The following is a 16,172-nucleotide window of genomic DNA, read 5'->3' as shown; positions in this document are numbered from 1 at the left end:
CTTAGTGCTGGCTTTGACACCATCGATCACCACATTCTTTTGGAGAGACTGGAAACCCAAATTGGTCTACACGGACAAGTTCTGGCCTGGTTTAGATCTTACCTGTCGGAAAGATATCAGTTTGTCTCTGTGAATGGTCTGTCCTCTGACAAATCAACTGTACATTTCGGTGTTCCTCAAGGTTCCGTTTTAGGACCACTATTGTTTTCACTATATATTTTACCTCTTGGGGATGTTATTCGAAAACATAATGTTAACTTTCACTGCTATGCGGATGACACACAGCTGTACATTTCAATGAAACATGGTGAAGCCCCAAAATTGCCCTCGCTAGAAGCCTGTGTTTCAGACATAAGGAAGTGGATGGCTAAAAACTTTCTACTTTTAAACTCGGACAAAACAGAGATGCTTGTTCTAGGTCCCAAGAAACAAAGAGATCTTCTGTTAAATCTGACAATTCATCTTGATGGTTGTAAAGTCGTCTCAAATAAAACTGTGAAGGACCTCGGCGTTACTCTTGACCCTGATCTCTCTTTTGACGAACATATCAAGACTGTTTCAAGGACAGCTTTTTTCCATCTACGTAACATTGCAAAAATCAGAAATTTTCTGTCCAAAAATGATGCAGAAAAATTAATCCATGCATTTGTTACTTCTAGGTTAGACTACTGCAATGCTCTACTTTCCGGCTACCCGGATAAAGCACTAAATAAACTTCAGTTAGTGCTAAATACGGCTGCTAGAATCCTGACTAGAACCAAGAAATTTGATCATATTACTCCAGTGCTAGCTTCCCTACACTGGCTTCCCGTTAAGGCAAGGGCTGATTTCAAGGTTTTACTGTTAACCTATAAAGCGTTACATGGGCTTGCTCCTACCTATCTTTCCGAGTTGGTCCTGCCGTACATACCTACACGTACGCTACGGTCACAAGACGCAGGCCTCCTAATTGTCCCTAAAATTTCTAAGCAAACAGCTGGAGGCAGGGCTTTCTCCTATAGATCTCCATTTTTATGGAACAGTCTGCCTACCCATGTGAGAGACGCAGACTCGGTCTCAACCTTTAAGTCTTTACTGAAGACTTATCTCTTCAGTAGGTCATATGATTGAGTGTAGTCTGGCCCAGGAGTGTGAAGGTGAACGGAAAGGCTCTGGAGCAACGAACCGCCCTTGCTGTCTCTCCAGGGCCGGTTCCCCTCTCTCCACTGGGATTCTCTGCCTCTAACCCTGTTACTGGGGCTGAGTCACTGGCTTGCTGGTGCTCTTTCATGCCGTCCCTAGGAGGGGTGCGTCACTTGAGTGGGTTGAGTTACTGACGTGAACTTCCTGTCTGGGTTGGCGCCCCCCCTTGGTTGTGCTGTGGTGGAGACCTTTGTGGGCTATACTCGGCCTTGTCTCAGGATTGTAAGTTGGTGGTTGAGGATATCCCTCTAGTGGTGTGGGGGCTGTGCTTTGGCAGAGTGGGTGGGGTTATATCCTTCCTGTTTGGCCCTGTCCGGGGGTTTCTTCGGATGGGGCCACAGTGTCTCCTGACCGCTCCTGTCTCAGCCTCCAGTATTTATGCTGCAGTAGTTTATGTGTCGGGGGGCTAGGGTCAGTTGGTTATACCTGGAGTACTTCTCCTGTCTTACATTTACATTTACATTTAAGTCATTTAGCAGACGCTCTTATCCAGAGCGACTTACAAATTGGTGCATTCACCTAATGACATCCAGTGGAACAGCCACTTTACAATAGTGCATCTACATCTTTTAAGGGGGGGGGGGGGGGGGGGGGGGCAGAAGGATTGCTTTATCCTATCCTAGGTATTCCGGTGTCCTGTCCCGGTAGGATATTCGGGATCGTACCTCGCCTAGTCTATTGTCCAATGATTGCACGTTGGCGAGTAATATTGACGGTAACGGCAGCTTTCCTACTCGCCTTCTACGGGTCCAGATGAGGCATCCGGCTCTTTGTCCTCTGCGTCACTTGCTTTCGCGAATAACTGGGATGTCTGCCCTGTGGGGTGTTTGGAGAATATCGTGTGAGTCCTGCTTGTTGTTGAAAAATCTTTGTCTAATCCGAGGTGAGTGTTTGCTGTCCTGATATCCAGAAGTTCTTTTCTGCCGTAAGATACGGTTGCAGAAACTTATGTACAAAATAATGTACAAATATTGTGAAAAAAACCACATAATAGCACAATTGGTTAGGAGACCGTAAAACGGCAGCCATCTCCGCCGGCTCCATCTTGACTCCTCCGGCGCCATCTGGTACAAAGTCAATATGTCGAGGTAATTGAGGTAATATGTACTGTACATGTAGGTAGAGTTATTAAAGTGACTATGCATATGTAATAACAGAGTAGCAGCAGCGTAGAAGAGTGGGGGGGGGGGGGGGCAATGCAAATAGTCTGGGTAGCCATATGATTAGCTGTTCAGGAGTCTTATTGCTTGGGGGTAGAAGCTGTTGAGAAGACTCTTGGACCTAGACTTGGCTCTCCGGTACTGCTCGCCATGCAATAGCAGAGAGAACAGTCTATGACTAGGGTGGCTGGAGTCTTTGAACACTTTTAGGGCCTTCCTCTGACACCGCCTGGTATAGAGGTGGAAGTTTGGCAGGAAGTTTGGCCCCAGTGATGTACTGGGCCATACGCACTACCCTCTGTATTGCCTTGCGGTCGGAGGCCGAGCAGTGATGCAACCAGTCAGGATGCTCTCGATGGTGCAGCTGTGGAACATATTGAGGACCCATGCCAAATATTTTCAGTCTTCTGAGGGGGAATAGGTTTTGTCGTGCCCTCTTCACGACTGTCTTGGTGTGGTTGGACCATGTTAGTTTGTTGCTGATGTGGACAACAATCCAGTCATTACATTTTTTCACTCGTTACTGAAATGGTTGTTCCAGTTTAAATGGCTTAGGTAGTTTCCTCCCACTGTTCTTTACCCTGGCAGTCATTAGGAATGCAGGTTGCAGGTGAATACAAATGTCAACTGTTGGATAGCGTAACGCTGGCTAGATTCCAATAGAAATTACACATCACTTTGCAAGCCAGCATAATGTGATTTACAGTTAGGTTTGCAAAATTCTGGTGCGTTTTCCAGATATCCTGGTTGGAAGATTACTGGAACATTTTGGGGTAAAGTTTGTGGAATTTTGCAGGCCTGATGTTGCCTGTAAACTACGAGTTTCAGGCTACTGTATGAAGCCTTATGATATGTAATGGTCTCTGAGGTCCTGAAGTGCGGCCTACGGAGGTGACATCTTGCACCGGTGCAGCAATCTTGTGCATGCCACAGTGATGGTAGCTGCCTACTGGGCACACCACGTCATTTCAATGTGGAAATGTGGGTACTTTTTGGTTGAGATGTTGATCAATGATATTTCAACCTCTATTCACCCATGTTAAAAAGGCAACCAGAAGTCTCTTGAATTCCCAATGTGTTATTATTATGCCTTCAACCATTTAAAGCACAACCAAATTCCAATGGAAAACATTGTCTGACTTTTGGTATAGTTGTCATCTAAATGTGTTATCACTGAACCTTCAACGATTCAAAAGGACAACAAAGTTCAAATGGGAATGAAATGTCAAATATTTTGTATTTATACAACAACTTAATATATTATCACTTTGCTTCATCTAATAGCACAACCAAATAACCTGGAATGTAGTTGAGATTACATTAAAAGTACATAGTGCAAGTGATCATTGCTGTTTGAGATTCTGCACAGATATTTATATTGTGAACTTCTCCACAAACCTGCAAGCTTTGCATGCTACTGTATCTTGAACATGCACGCTTCTATGATTAGATAATATGACTTTTGTAGTTACAGTAACCTCAAAATGTGGACGTGGATGTGTTAGGCCTACTTTGAATAAAAACTGTTACATTTGTTTGTAATATAGCGGGGCAGCAGGTAGCCTGGTGGTTAGAGCGTTGGTCCAGTAACTGAAAAAAATCTGTCGTTCTGCCCCTGAACAACGCTAATAATAACTTATTTGGGATAGGGGGCGGTATTTTGACGTCCGAATGAAAAGCATGCCCAAAGTAAACTGCCTTCTACTCAGGCCCAGAAGCTAGGATATGCATATAATTGGTAGATTTGGATAGAAAACACTCTAAAGTTTCTAAAACTGTTAAAATAATGTCTGTGAGTATAACAGAACTGAAATGGCAAGCGAAACCCCGAGGACAAACCATCACAAAAAAAGAAAAATAATCCTACCTGTAACGGTCCTGACCTGTTTTATGTTGTTTTTTATGTGTTTATGGTCAGGGCATGTGTTTTGGGTGGGCAGTCTATGTTATCTGTTTCTATGTTGGTTTTGGGTTGCCTGGTATGGCTCTTAATTAGAGGCAGGTGGTTTGCGTTTTCCTCTAATTGAGAGTCATATTTAGGTAGGGCGTTCTCACTGTTTGTTTGTGGGTGATTGTCTTCCGTGTTTGTGTTATGTTTGCACCATACGGAACTGTATACGGTTTGTTCGGTTTATGTAGTCTGTTTCCTATTCGTGCGTTCTTCGTGTCTATGTAAGTTCTCATGTTTAGGTCAGTCTACGTCGTTTGTTATTTTGTATCATTTCAAGTGTAGTTCGTGTTCGTTTTTCGTCTTGTTTAATAAATATGTGTTCAAACTTCGCTGCGCCTTGGTTCCCTCAATACTCCTCCTTTTCCGAAGATGGAGAGGAGGAGGATCGCCGTTACACTACCACTTATTTCAATGGCTGGCACTTTTATAATAGGGCAAAATCATGCCCGATTGCAGTTCCTAGGGCTTCCACTAGATGTCAACAGTCTTTAGAAAGTTTCAAACTGTTTAAAAAAAAAAAATGAGCCAGAAATTGTAGTTTTTCTAGGTTTGCACCCATTTTGGCTGTAGTGTTTCCGTGAAAGAGAGCGCGTTCTTTGGTATTTTTCTCCGGTAAAGACAATAACGATTCTCCATCTTAAATTTGATCGTTTATTTGCGTATTAGGGTACCTAAGGTTTGATTATAAACGTTGATTGACTTGTTTGGATAAGTTTATTGGTAACCATTTTGTATGCATTTTGAAGGAGGGAAAACAAGTGGATTATTGACTGAAGCGCGCCAGCTAAACTGAATTTTTATGGATATAAAGAAGGAGTTTATTGAACAAAAGGACAATTTGTAATGTAACTGGGACCTTTTGGAGTGCCAACAGAAGAAGATCTTCAAAGGTAAGGCATATAATATATCGCTATTTCTGACTTTTGTGTCGCAACTCCCTGGTTGAAAATGATTTGTTATGCATTTGTGTGCTGGGCGCTGTCCTCAGATAATCTCATGGTTTGCTTTCGCCGTAAAGCCTTTTTGAAATCTGACACGGTGGCTGGATTAACAACAAGTTAAGCTTTATTTTGATGTATTGCACTTGTGATATCATGAAAGTTTTATATTTATAGTAATTTAATTTGAATTTGGCGCTCTGCAATTTCACCAGATGTTGGCCAGCTGGGACGGTAGCGTCCCACTGATCCGCAAGAAGTTTTAACCCGCTGTTCCCCGGGAGGCCGTCATTGTAAATAAGAATGTGTTCTTAACTGGCTTGCCTGGTTAAACAAAGGTACAAAAATTTAAATAATTATAAATAGCCTGAACTTTAAACTATTTACTGTATTACAAAAGCCATATTGAATTGGGCAAGGTTTACAACACAACCAAAGATCTACATTTAAAGGAGATGTGTCTAATGCTTGGATAGATTCATCTGAGCCACTTTGTTTTGTTGGAGACGTGAATCCAACATATACTTTGTTAACTTGTCGACAAGTTAATAGGCTATTTACTGCATTGCAAAAGTGGAATTGAATTGGGTTTGGTTGTCAACGCAACCAAATATAAAAATTTGAAGGAGATGCATACATTATTTTGTGCCATTGACTTAGCCTGAGTTTAGTTCCAGTTTGTCTACAAATTAATAATTGATATGTTGGATTAACATACCGATCTCAACCAAAATTCAAAGTTCAAAGAACATTTTTCAATGGACTCTAAATAAAGTGTGATTTGATTTAGTCCTATTCTTTAACTTAGATTTTTGGTTGAAATGGAGAACCAACATAACTTGAAGATTAAATTTGACATCAACCAAAGCTTGAAACCCTAGGGATCCGTGTACGGTTTGTTCAATCAATATCCAAACTTCAACAACTAATAGGCTGACCACACCGCTCGCGTCGCGTGCGAGAGCGTTGCAAAATAAATTTAGAAATCTATGTTATTCAATTATTGCACCCACATTGCTCGCGAGCGTCTGCGTTGCCAAGGGCTAAAATAGAACTCCTTTATAATTTCTGATGCAAATCGTGCTGCAAGTCCTGCCTCTCCCATCTCCTCATTGGTTTATAGAAGCAGGTACCCACGTGCCATCTCCTCATTGGTTATTGTAACGGCAGTCTAAGTCGTCCTCCTCAGACGAGGAGAGGCGAGAAGGATCAGAGGACCAATACGCAGCGTGGTAATTTTCCATAATGAATTTAATCAACACAAAACAACACACTATACAAAATAACAAAAGAACATACCGTCACATTCCTAGCTGGTGCAGAACACAAACACAGAGACAGGAAATAACCACCCACAATCCCCAACACAAAACAAGCCACCTATATATGATTCTCAATCAGGGACAACGATTGACAGCTGTCTCTGATTGAGAACCATATCAGGCTGAACATAGAAACAGACGAACTAGACACACAACATAGAATACCCACCCCAACTCACGCCCTGACCAACCAAACACACACAAAACAACAGAAAACAGGTCAGGAACGTGACAGTTATACCCACGTGGGTGATTGAAAGACGAACTGTGTTGCCGGTCGGTGTAGTAATACAATGAAAGTTTAGATGCCAATCACCATATAAGTTCAAAGATGAAAAAGCCTGGAAGGAGGTGAGATGACTAGAAACGATTCGGTTGACCGTTTTATGTGTGGATTAATTGGCGGAGTAGAGGACCTTCTTCATTTCAGGTAAAATGACAACTTAATGTTTATATCCCAGGACAAATTAGCTAGCAACAGCAAGCTATCAAAATAGAACAAATTAGCTAGCAAGTGCAAGCTAACTAGCTAAATTGCCATAAATGTTTAATGCTTTTTGACCTGATCCCAAATTAATGTAATTGGTTTAGAATTTGTTTTGATATTTTAACCTGTGTGTCGTGATCGCGTTTGGTGTAGGGGGACAAAATAAATGTATGCACGATGGCGCACCATGGTGCACGCGCGCAGCCGGTTTGGGTTCCGTGTAAGACGGATAATATTTTAGACGCCATGAATTAATTTTTCTTATGTTGTCCACAAGATTGAATTAATGAACAGAGACAGTGTGGGCGTAGAGAAGAGGGGCTGCAACAGGATACGTGTTCAATCTGTTTTCAAAGTAAAAGCTGTGTGACTATCTGACGTTACCTGACCATCGTTCCAGCTAGCTTTCACCGGGTTAGTTATAAATAAGGGCAACCAACAAGTAACGTTAGTTAGTTAGCTAACTACCTATCTGCATTCCTTCAATGCTTGGTGGCTTTACTGACCGACAAGACAGGGAGCTTATATTAAAAGCAGTGGTGGTCAGTGCTGTTTATGATGAGGGAGGACAATCAATTTTTTCTATTTCTATTACAGCCTGTTGGATGACTGTCATTCATATTCCATTCACCCAGTTCAATGTAACATCAATACGTTTAGGCTACTACATGATACTCAAATTTTCCCTATACCCATCATGAGGTTGCTACAACCTAGCCTATCAATGAAAGTTTACAACGTAGGTGTACACAGGTCGAGAGAGAGATTTGAGATGACAGACAGTGACACATGGACAGACAGTGACACATTTAATACCGCCTTGCACACTCTTGCCTGCATCTAGCTTATCTATGGTGCAATCATTAGTCCAACAGTTACAAATGAGAGTTTCTATTGGACAAATGTAGGTATTTTTATCCCCGTTTCGTTTGCTTCGGTTTAAGAAAGGTCTTTCAACAGAATCGGTGGAATTAATACACCACTGATCACGCATAAACACAGTTCACTTTCATACGTAGCAGCCACATTGTATTCATTCTAACCTATATGTACTCTCCTCTCACCTCTCACGTGTGTGTGTGTGTGTGTGTGTGTGTGTGTGTGTGTGTGTGTGTGTGTGTGTGTGTGTGTGTGTGTGTGTGTGTGTGTGTGTGTGTGTGTGTGTGTGTGTGTGTGTGTGTGTGTGTGTGTGTGTGTGTGTGTGTGTGTGTGTGTGTGTGTGTTCCACTCTCACCGTCTGCCGACAGCCGTCTGCACCCCAGCTCCTTCTGACCACAGTTTGAAGCGTTGGCCCACCAGCCTCCTCACTTTTGGGTGGAAGTGTCTGGGAACAAGATTAAGTCAAACATCTGACATCAACTTTATAGAACAGTGAACACACTCTTATCGCTCACAAAAAAACACACTTTAATCAGTATTATGAGTAGGTCAGTATAAAACTACTGACACACACATTCTGTTTTTTGGAACGTTATTCATCAGATGGAGCAGCATCAGAAGCAGCAGGCTAGAGTCCCCACACTAACCCCTCAGAGAGGACAGAGGGTATGACACAGTCTCCACATACTCCATTGTGCTGTAGAGGTAAGGATGTACTTTTTAGGCCATTTAATTGTTTAATCGAAAAACAGTACAGGCCTAGAGTAGGCTAATAAAGAAAACTCATCACTTATGAAGAGGAGCAGCACAGCTTACCTGCTTTAGTTCATGGATCTGTGGGTCAGCAGGCTGTTGCAAGGAATGTTTTTGACACCCCTCCTCCAGCTGACGTTAAAGTTCTGAGTTAATTAACTAGTTACAGCAAGCGCCTAATTATGGTTCAGCAGGCAGAGTGACATCATACCTCCATGGACAAATCAACCTACATGCAAGATAAAAAAAAAAAAGGCATTGGCTAGATCTTTATCATGATCTAAGAAGCCAATGAATGCAGGTAGCCTGTGAAAATGGTATGTCAGAACCACTGCATTACCACTAAGGCATGCTTTTGGTAAGTCTTAAAGATGTACTCTTGAACCAAAACTGGTCCCTATTTTTTATGTATTAAAGGCATCTTTAAATATCTCTAGTTGTGCTGCACAAAACTGTGACGTTTGTGCTTGTTTTCAAATATTGCCACCCCTACCTCATCAGGTAAATTGCCGAACCTGGCGTTATGGCTTGAAAATGCCAGTACCCCAGTTTTTACATGATGAAAACGCAAACTAATGTGCATTTGACACTAGCACTTCCTTACCACCAGCTGGAAATATAGCCCTCGATCTCAGTGCAACCACTACCATATGACGAATAACTCATTATTTGTTATTTAACTTATATTTTTATATTAACTCACCGTATATTTTTGTATTCAGATATCATGTAGATTACTTGTAATGACTTGGTGCTGCCTATCTTGGCCAGGACGCTCTTGAAAAATATATTTTAAATCTCAATTAGCCATTCCTGGTTAAATAAAGGTTAAATAAAAAATTAATAAAAAAATAATAATAAAAAATGTCTGTGTTGTGTGCTGTGTATTATAGGTTTTCTGTCAGTCTGTCAAGCCAAACATTGTTTGCAGTCTAAGCAGTTGGCAGACATGATCCCTCATGGACACAAGCTAATTGTGCATTCCATAACCGGATGCCATTTTGTCTCAAGAGAAAAAAACACAAGCTTCTATCCACATTGTACTCAAGGACTTTAAGATTTGACGGCATCCTCTGCAGGGAGAGATTGTGGGAGAGTTATTGGCTGAGGCTGAGGCTGTTGACAGGAGCTCAACCCACATTTTCAACACGAGGAACAAAGATATCAATTCACCAGATGCTATTCTGTGAAAATCTCCCAGACAATACAGCATTTCCACACACACCTCTCATCTTCTACCTTACAAAGTGGTTTCTGGCTGCTTCAGCCACACAACATGCTAATCCTATGACTTACAGAGACCTGCATCGGTGCAGCAGGGAAAGATCTTCTCTAAGTTGACAGGGTGAATGGATTTATAACAGCATTTGGGAGACTGGCGGGCTGTAAAATTGGATATGTCACCTCCCCTCATGGCTTAACTCTGGCTCTGTGAGGAAGTGTAGCAGAGACGAGCAGCAGGTATTCATGCAACTCCAAATCTGGACATAGTGACAGCCTGAACAGGAAAGGCTCAGCTACGTGAACTGTTTGGAGTACGAGAGACAGGCAATCTACTGACGAGCCAAAACTGTTCAGCCAGTTTGGTCCATATACCTTTAAGCTGATCCATGACATACAGTACTCACTGTCATAGTCAACAGCTGTTAACTTCACATACACGATCATACAACAGACCTTAAAGCACCACATTCACGAGACTCATGACTATTCCAACAAGAAGTTAAAATGATCTAACTCTCGCTAGTATACCCGGGAGACGCAAGAGCTATCCAGATTATCCATGCTTACATGCCAGTTTACCCTATTAGTCTGTCAGAGGAATGCTGGAAATGATAAACAACTGCTTCATTCAGCTAGAGCAGGATTGTCTGTATGGATTTCATCTTTGACCATATCTAATGAGGTGGGTGGCAGGAAAATGCTTAAATAATTGAACATTATTATGTAGCATTCTGTAACATAAGTTACCTGTAGTGCTGAGTGATTAACTGAATTTTTTTTTTTTTTTAGTTGAGCTCAATGCACACATTGCACAGTTTCTCTCAAGAGATGGATCAGATCAAGCCCGAACTGTGCAATGTACTAGAGAGTTGTAGTTTTCAACAGGTCAATACTCTATATAGTTGAGCACAGAAAACGTGGTAATTAACTACAATGAACATAATCCATTGCGTGCCTACATATCCGGTCTGTGTTTCTTTTACGCTTGCTATGTAAAAGAGAGCAGAATGCGCAAGCGAGAGGGATAGAGAGCAGTTGCTTCGTGAGGTATCTCTACCTGAAAAAACATTATCTAAGTGATTCATAGTTGGTAATCATCAGTCATAAAAGTATGCCTTATTTACTTTGAAGAACTACTAAAATAGTGATTTTGTCAGACAGAATAGGCAGCAGCTCTTTAGAGATGAGATGATGACTTGGAATTAAATAATAAAGTCATCAAATAAAACAAAGGTAATATACACAACTGAAATATTTATTGTGAATAATGTGAATAAATGATGGTTAATAAGTTATTTTTTATTTATTTATTTATTTCACCTTTATTTAACCAGGTAGGCAAGTTGAGAACAAGTTCTCATTTACAACTGCGACCTGGCCAAGATAAAGCAAAACAGTTCGACACATATATCAACACAGAGTTACACATGGAGTAAAACAAACATACAGTCAATAATACAGTAGAAAAATAAGTCTATATACAATGTGAGCAAATGAGGTGAGATAAGGGAGGTAAAGGCAATAAATAGTCCATGGTTGCGAAGTAAATACAATATAGCGATTAAAACACTGGAATGGTAAATTTGAAAGTAGATGAGTGAATAAATAAATAAATACAGTAGGGGAAGAGGTAGTTGTTTGGGCTATTTATAGATGGGCAGGTGCATTGATCTGTGAGCTGCTCTGACAGCTAGTGCTTAAAACTAGTGAGGGAGATAAGTGTTTCCAGTTTCAGAGATTTTTGTAGTTCGTTCCAGTCATTGGCAGCAGAGAACTGGAAGGAGAGGCGGCCAAAGGAGGAATTGGCTTTGGGGGTGACAAGTGAGATATACCTGCTGGAATGCGTGCTACGGGTGGATGCTGCTATGGTGACCAGCGAGCACGTACAGGTCACAGTGGTGGGTAGTATATGGGGCTTTGGTGACAAAACAGATGGCACTGTGATACACTGCATCCAATTTGTTGAGTAGGGTGTTGGAGGCTATTTTGTAAATGACATCGCCGAAGTCGAGGATCGGTAAGATAGTCAGTTTTACGAGGGTATGTTTGGCAGCATGGGTGAAGGATGCTTTGTTGCGAAATAGGAAGCCAATTCTAGATTTAACTTTGGATTGGAGATGTTTTATATGAGTCTGGAAGGAGAGTTTACAGTCTAACCAGACACCTAGGTATTTGTAGTTGTCCACATATTAAGTCAGAACCGTCCAGAGTAGTGATGCTGGACGGGCGGGCAGGTGCATGCAGCGATCGGTTGAAGAGCATGCATTTAGTTTTACTTGTATTTAAGAGCAGTTGGAGGCCACGGAAGGAGAGTTGTATGGCATTGAAGCTCGTCTGGAGGGTTGTTAGCACAGTGTCCAAAGAAGGGCCAGAAGTATACAGAATGGTGTCGTCTGCGTAGAGGTGGATCAGAGACTCACCAGCAGCAAGAGCGACATCATTGATGTATACAGAGAAGAGAGTCGGCCCAACAATTGAACCCTGTGGCACCCCCATAGAGACTGCCAGAGGCCCGGACAACGAGCCCTCAGATTTGACACACTGAACTCTGTCGGAGAAGTAGTTGGTGAACCAGGCGAGGCAATCATTTGAGAAACCAAGGCTGTTGAGTCTGCTGATGAGGATGTGGTGATTGACAGAGTCGAAAGCCTTGGCCAGGTCAATGAATACGGCTGCACAGTATTGTTTCTTATCGATGGCGGTTAAGATATCATTTAGGACCTTGAGCGTGGCTGAGGTGCACCCATGACCAGCTCTGAAACCAGATTGCATAGCGGAGAAGGTACGTGGGATTCGAAATGGTCGGTGATCTGTTTGCTAACTTGGCTTTCGAAGACCTTAGAAAGGCAAGGTAGGATAGATATAGGTCTGAAGCTGTTTGGGTCAAGAGTGTCCCCCCCTTTGAAGAGGGGGATGACCGCAGCTGCTTTCCAATCTTTGGGAATCTCAGACGACACGAAAGAGAGGTTGAACAGGCTAGTAATAGGGGTTGCAACAATTTCGGCAGATCATTTTAGAAAGAAAGGGTCCAGATTGTCTAGCCAGGCTGATTTGTAGGGGTCCAGATTTTGCAGCTCTTTCAGAACATCAGCTGACTAGATTTGGAAGAAGGAGAAATGGGGAAGGCTTGAGCGAGTTGCTGTGGGGGGTGCAGTGCTGTTGACCGGGGTAGGCGTGGCCAGGTGGAAAGCATGGCCAGCCGTAGAAAAATGCTTATTGAAATTCTCCATTATAGTGGATTTATCCGTGGTGACAGAGTTTCCTATCCTCAGTGCAGTGGGCAGCTGGGAAGAGGTGCTCTTATTCTCCATGGACTTTACAATGTCCCAGAACTTTTTTGAGTTTGTTTTGCAGGAAGCAAATTTCTGCTTGAAAAAGCTAGCCTTGGCTTTTCTAACTGCCTGTGTATATTGGTTTCTAACTTCCCTAAAAAGTAGCATTTCACGGGGGCTGTTCGATGCTAATGCGGGACGCCACAGGATGTTTTGTGTTGGTTAAGTGCAGTCAGATCTGGAGAGAACCAAGGGCTATATCTGTTCCTGGTTCTACATTTCTTGAATGGGGTATGCTTATTTAAGATGGTGAGGAAGGCATTTAAAAAAAATAACCAGGCATCCTCTACTGACGGGATGAGGTTGATATCCTTCCAGGATACCCGGGCCAGGTCGATTAGAAAGGCCTGCTCGCTGAAGTGTTTCAGGGAGCGTTTGATAGTGATGAGTGGAGGTCGTTTGACTGCTGACCCATTACGGATGCAGGCAATGAGGCAGTGATCGCTGAGATCTTGGTTGAAAACAGCAGAGGTGTATTTAGAGGGCATGTTGGTTAGGATGATATGTATGAGGGTGCCCGTGTTTATGGCATTGGGGTTGTACCTGGTAGGTTCATTGATAATTTGTGTGAGATTGAGGGCATCAAGCTTAGATTGTAGGATGGTCGGGGTGTTAAGCATGTCACAGTTTAGGTCACCTAGCAGCATGAGCTCTGAAGATAGATGGGGGGCAATCAGTTCACATATGGTATCCAGGGCACAGCTGGGGGCAGAGGGTGGTCTATAGCAGGCGGCAACGGTGAGAGACTTGTTTTTAGAGAGGTGGATTTTTAAAAGCAGAAGTTCAAATTGTTTGGGTGCAGACCTGGATAGTAGGACAGAACTCTTCAGGCTATCTCTGCATTGCATCACCGCCCCCTTTGGCCGTTCTATCTTGTCTGAAAATGTTGTAGTTAGGGATGGAGATTTCAGAGTTATTGGTGGTCTTACTAAGCCAGGATTCAGACACGGCTAAGACATCCGGGTTGGCAGAGTGTGCTAAAGCAGTGAATAAAACAAACTAAGATAATGATATGATTATGTGATAAGCAGTAATGGCAGTCAATACCTTCATGGGACTTTTTAAATGGTTGTATTATGTGTTGTTACAGCATTCAACCCACAAAATGCATAGTGTATTTAATTGTTTATTTGTTTTGCGAAACCAAAATGGAAAACTGTGATTATTTAAAAAGATAATCTAACCGAAACCGAACCTACCTCAAAAAGCACTAACCGCTCAGCACTATTTACCTGATACCAACTATTAACCACCTTTGGGTCCTTGAAAAGCACTATATACAGTAAGTCCCATGTATTATTATTATTATTATTATTACTACATATTTCATAAAGACAGATCACTCTTCCCACACAACATGGGAAAACTCCTGGCAGTGCTAGTACTGTCACGCCCTGACCATAGAGAGACCTTGTTTCTCTATGGTGTAGGAGGTCAGGGCGTGACTAGGGGGTATTGTAGTTTTTAATTTCTATGTTGTGTTCTAGTTTGTATTTTCTATGTTGGTGTTTTGTATGATTCCCAATTACAGGCAGCTGGTAATCGTTGTCTCTAATTGGGGATCATATTTAAGTAGCTATTTTTCCCACCTGTGTTTGTGGGATGTTGTTTTGTGTTTGTGCATGTGCACCACGTAGTCACGTTTAGTTGTTCGATTATTGATATATTTTGTTTTGTTTAAGTTTCTCTTTGAATTGAATATGTGGAACTCAACATCCGCTGCGCCTTGGTCCCGTTCTTACGACAGCCGTGACAAGTACTCAGTATTCAGTGGAACAGATTAGCCTTTAAACCCCACGTAATGAAGCGTTAACATTTGCATCCTGACATCCTTTTCATTCTTAAACACCGCCACATCCCTGTGAGAACCTGGACATGCAAATTCAGAACATTTTCTGACAGTGTGAAATAGGCTTTGAGTAACCATGGAAACAATGGAAGGAGGGTACATGTGTCCTTAAAAGACATGGAAAGCAACGTTCAGAATCTAGGCTAAGTGGGAGAGAAGAGAGTAATACTGGGATGAGATTACATGTAATATGTAGTTCTCAGGAAACATATAGGTATCTGCCAAAATAATGGAAAAACTTGAGCAAATGAGGGATGCAAAGTGTTTTGAAAGCAGGTGCTTCCACACAGGTGTGGTTCCTGAGTTAATTAAGCAATTACCATCCCATCATGCTTAGGGCAATGTATAGAAATGCTGGGCAGGCCATTATTTTGGCTACCATGGCTATCCCCCATAGGATGACAATTCTCTCATGCACAGGGCACGAGTGGTCACTGAATGGTTTGATGAGCAAGAAAACAATGTAAACCATATGCCAAATCCATCTGTCACCAGATCTCAACCCAATTGAGCACTTCAGCGTTATCCAACACCATCAACAAAACACCAAATGATGGAATTTCTCGTGGAAGAATGATGTTGCATCCCTCCAACAGAGCTCCAGACACTTGTAGAATCTATGTCAAGGTGCATTGAAGTTGTTCTGGCTCGTGGTGCCCAACACCCTAGTAAGACACTTTATGTTGGTGTTTCCTTTATTTTGGAACTTATCTGGATGTTGGAAATGTCATTAGGCCATTTAAGAGCATTTAACCGTAGGATGGGCTGATGGCTGTGGGTGTGACAGCAACAGTGTAGGTGGTTATGAATGTGTCAAGACTATAACCACACAGTCAGCCTGAAGACATACCATAGCTACCGTAACAACAAGGTCAAGTACCACGGTCTCACATGGAAAGGAGACTATGAGAAGCAAGAGCACTGGAGAAAAGGATCCGGTGCAAGTGAGTGCGATGCATTCAATTGTGCCCTGCGATGTAAAGAGCAACAGCTGGAAAAACCCTGGAGATGGAAGATGGATCCTGCCCCACAGCATTCACTTTGGGCTTGGAGCAGACTAGATTACATACATTTACTGACAACCAGGAGAATCTT

Source organism: Salvelinus fontinalis, chromosome 10, assembly GCF_029448725.1.
Source record: "Salvelinus fontinalis isolate EN_2023a chromosome 10, ASM2944872v1, whole genome shotgun sequence".
In the NCBI taxonomy this organism is placed as follows: Eukaryota; Metazoa; Chordata; class Actinopteri; order Salmoniformes; family Salmonidae; genus Salvelinus; species Salvelinus fontinalis.
The sequence above is the reverse complement of the archived record's forward strand: the minus strand, read 5'-3'. Positions refer to the sequence as shown.